General features: G+C 35.9%; 1 protein-coding gene across 1 annotated transcript in view; it reads left to right on the top strand.

Annotated features, from left to right (window-relative positions):
• LOC106461381 (protein big brother-like) overlaps nucleotides 1–4,339 on the top strand; it is a 33,224-nt gene that overhangs the window by 27,762 nt on the left and 1,123 nt on the right. The window lies entirely within an intron of this gene.

A 4,339-nucleotide genomic window follows, 5' to 3' on the forward strand; every position in this document is an offset into this window, starting at 1 on the left:
TAGTAGTTTGACACAGGGTACGCAGAACCCTGGTCTAGGGACGGAGGTAAGTAGTAGTAGTTTGACACATGGTATGGAGATCCCTGGTCTAGGGACAGGGGTAAGTAGTAGTTTGACACAGGGTACGTAGAATCCTAGTCTAGGTACAGGGGTAAGAAGTAGTTTGACACAGGGTACGTAGAACCCTAGTCTAGTGACGGGGGTAAGTAGTAGTAGTTTGACACATGGTATGGAGATCCCTGGTCTAGGGACGGGGGTAAGTAGTAGTTTGACACAGGGTACGTAGAACCCTGGTCTAGGGACGGAGGTAAGTAGTAGTTTGACATAGGGTACGTAGAACCCTAGTCTAGGGACCGAGATATGTAGTAATTTGACACAGGGTGCGGAGATCCCTAGTCTAGGGACGGAGATAAGTAGTAGTTTGACGATGTTATCATACACTTCAAAACCGCGGAGCTGAGATCTGGTTTATCGGCGGTATTGTGACCCATAACTACGATTTCAACGTAGGTAGGCTGTTTTCTCGTGGATGTTATCAGGAGCGTGTCCATCGGAGTGGCGGCAGATCCACCCCCTGCCCATTGAGGAGATATGCTCCACCCATCAGGTTTCCATCTGAGATATAGTCTTTTAAGCTTTCAACATTACCAACGTTGTGACTCCCACTGATATTAGTGTTAATCTCCCCCCGCCCCACCCCCAGACTCTTTGCCTCCTTATAACAAACTATAGAAACGTCACTGTCTGTTATACAACAAATCAATTAATGTAATTCTGCCGTTAATACAGTCGCTTCTGTAAGTGTGGTCGTAACTAATATTATAAAATGTCAGAAAGTATGGGAATAATTTCTTACCCCCCCCCACGTGTAAGTTAGTAAAAATAAGAGCCTGTCTCAGAAATCCCTGAAATGTAAAACGATAAAAGATAAAGCCATGAACTAGTTCTAAACATTCTCATTGTTTGTTCTAAAATTTACCAAGCATGTAAACTGTGTTTTTCAACTAAACTGCAGCGTTACCGTTTGTAGACTATTAGACGACTGAGTTTATTGTCACAAACACATGAAATTCTTTTGTCACAAACACATGAAATTCTTTTGTGACAAACACATGAAATTCTTTTGTCACAAACACATGAAATTCTTTTGTCACAAACACATGAAATTCTTTTGTCACAAACACATGAAATTCTTTGAAAAGGAAAAAAAACAACTAAAAAACCTTGTATATTTAGACAGGTGTTTAGTACCTGTAATCCACAGATAATCAATTGGTATAGAGTTAAAACAAATGATGAAAGGAAATGAGTAAGGAAACAGATGGCCAAATCCTTAAAAAACCTTTAAAAATTCGCTCTAAGCGGAGAGAAATAGAGCTTTTATTAAGTATGCACACGTTGAACGAATAAAAAGTCCAGAAGGTAATTAAATTTCTATCAGTCGTTATGGTTGAAATACAGTGAATGATTCAAAGCAGAAGAAATTAAAAACTAAGAAACGGACAAAAGCTATAGAAGAGTTCGTAAACTGTGGTCCTCAAATTACTCCCATGTACTGAAATATTTCTATTGAAACCAAACAAAATTTAGCGAACAGGTGTTCAGATGCTGATTGTGACAGCGAGGTAGGTAGCTCTGGTGTTTCAATAGTTCCATTATTTGTGTAGACAGCAACCTTCCTTCTGTGTCCAGTTCGCTTCACACGCAGACTACACCTGGATGACACATAGCGCGTGTACTTCCGAAGTCAAGTTCACTACTTTTTTTTTTTTGGTATTTTCAACCTAAACGGCCACGTAAAAGACCCCCAGATTCAGAAATGACTACCCCTAAATACAGCTGCTGACCGTAGGAAGGGGGGATGGCAATCACTCAATAGTACCCTCCTACTCAGAAGCGAATACAGTAAAACGCCGATTATCCGGATCAAATCTTGAAAATGAAAATATGTACATACATGTATGTATTTTCTTTGTAAAAAAACACAGAAAGGTGTCCTAACATGATTGGATCACTTCGTGCAGAACCGTCAGTTGTGACATCAGCCTTATTGAGTATGCACGTGCTTTATGTTTCCTTAAAAATTAAAAAGGGGCTGTTTATTTATTTCTTAATCAAAGTTGCTCTTTGTTGGGGTGAAAAACTCAGAATAATGGTTTTTCGTTGATTTACAAAGTAGACATTGTGATCAAGTTAAAAAAAGATGAACCAGGTAAAAAGCTATCAGAGAAATGTTGTAAAATAAATATGTTCAAGATATGATTTTTTAATAATGTTCAATAATCCGAACCACCCTTGGTCCCAATTAGTCCAGATAATTGGCGCTCTATTGTAGTAGGATTAACTTTCACGGGGTTAATATCCTCATGGCTAAAGGTGTGGAATATGTTAATCGGCACATCGCGGCTCGAACCTTCGACCTTATCACCCGTAGCCAATCACTAAGCCACGTCTGGCTCAGTTAACTAAATAAAAGTTGAACTTGAGCATTTTTATTTGGGGCAAGACAAATCAACAATAAACCAATTTACATTTTAAAATGTTTGAAAGAATAAATTAAAAAAAAAAACATTATTGTAATCGTCGATACAAACACTTCCACGCAATTAACGGATCAATAGAAGTTATTGCGGTATAGTCGATGTTTTAAACGACAAATAATAAAAAAAGCCCCAATTAATTAGAAAAAATAACGAGGCTGGAGCAAAATACGTTTAACTGACACAATTAACTGAGCAATGAAAAAATTAAAATTACTAAAATGGTTAAAGAAAACTGACTGGGAGTGCTCACTGAATGTAACATGTAACATGTGGATTTAACATTCTGGAATATTTAGGTGAAGGTCAATATATAGGATTCTTTGTTGTTTAAGACTCATAACGTAGGTAAATTAATATGTAGAATTATAAACGGACTTTTCTCTACGTTAAAATACTTTTATTGCGAGCTTTCGGCCCTCTTACCGGAGCCTTCATCGGGCAACAATGCAATGTTGCCCAATGGAGACTCCGGTAAGAGGTCCTAAAGCTCGCAATAAAAGTATTTTAACGTAGAGAAAAGTACGTATATAATTCTATATATATATAGGATTCTTCTTCTTCTTTATAGACTGTTGCATTGTTGTTATAGTGTCCATGTAGTACCTTTACGATGACACCAATATCAACACTTATTTTAAGACGTATGGGGCCGAGCGTGTCCTAGTGGTGAAGTTGCTCGGACTGTGAATTAGAGGCTTCGTGGTGAACCAAAGACTCTTTGCTGCAAAAACGCGCTCCGCCCTTTGTGTATTAATTGGCTAGACACGAATACTCCAAAGTTGTCTGTTACTTCAAAAGTTTGATGGAATAGCCCTTTTGTGTCTTTTGTACGAAATTTTGAAACAAACAATTATCGTGTTCGCTGCTGATTTTTTTTTTTTATCTTTGTTTAACAATTCCTATTTTTAACTGAAGATTTACTTCTAAATATAGCTCGTTATAAGTTAGACGAAGGTATTGTTACCGTTAATTTAAGACACGTATATATTAATTCTAAAGTTTCTGTTAAGCATAAACACATGTGTGTCGTTATTACGTAACTTAACAGTGATAATTTATTCTGTTTTTTTTAATTTAATTTAATGAATTATTGTTATCAATTCTTTTAACAAAGTATTTATGAACTAGTCTCTTTCAATTTAAACAATTTTGAATACTCACACAACGAACGATATTACGTTTAAAAAAAAAACGATACAGGCCCAATCATTTTCGGAAACCGAAATGGGAGGAAAGAAGACCTTTGGAAAGCACTCGGATCTGTGTCGGGTTTCTTTAATTGTGGTTTTTACTACTTTTGTAATTCTATGCGTAGGCGTCGGAATAGAAAAGCCATGGTCCTCATCGTCAATACAGGGGTCAGCATACACCTCCCCCACCCCTCATAACTTTCGATAGGTTTATGACTTTTTACAACTTGAGCTTTCGGTCGAAAGTACTGAATCACTATAAACAGATAACGTTTTAAGTTGAATATAAAGAGTGAGAGATATAGAGATTAAAGTAAAAATAAAATAAAAAGTAAAGTAAAATGTCACCTGCTTAATCTATTTCATACAATAATAGTCCTTATTTAATACAATAACAGTCCTTATTCTTCAATCTATTTCATAAAATAATAGTCCTTATTCCATAAAATAATAGTCCTTATTTCATAAAATAATAGTCCTTATTCTTCAATCTATTTCATAAAATAATAGTCCTTATTTCATAAAATAATAGTCCTTATTCTTCAATCTATTTCATAAAATAATAGTCCTTATTTCATAAAATAATAGTCCTTATTCTTCAATCTA

Source organism: Limulus polyphemus, unplaced genomic scaffold (genome assembly GCF_000517525.1).
Source record: "Limulus polyphemus unplaced genomic scaffold, Limulus_polyphemus-2.1.2 Scaffold948, whole genome shotgun sequence".
NCBI classification, from domain to species: Eukaryota; Metazoa; Arthropoda; class Merostomata; order Xiphosura; family Limulidae; genus Limulus; species Limulus polyphemus.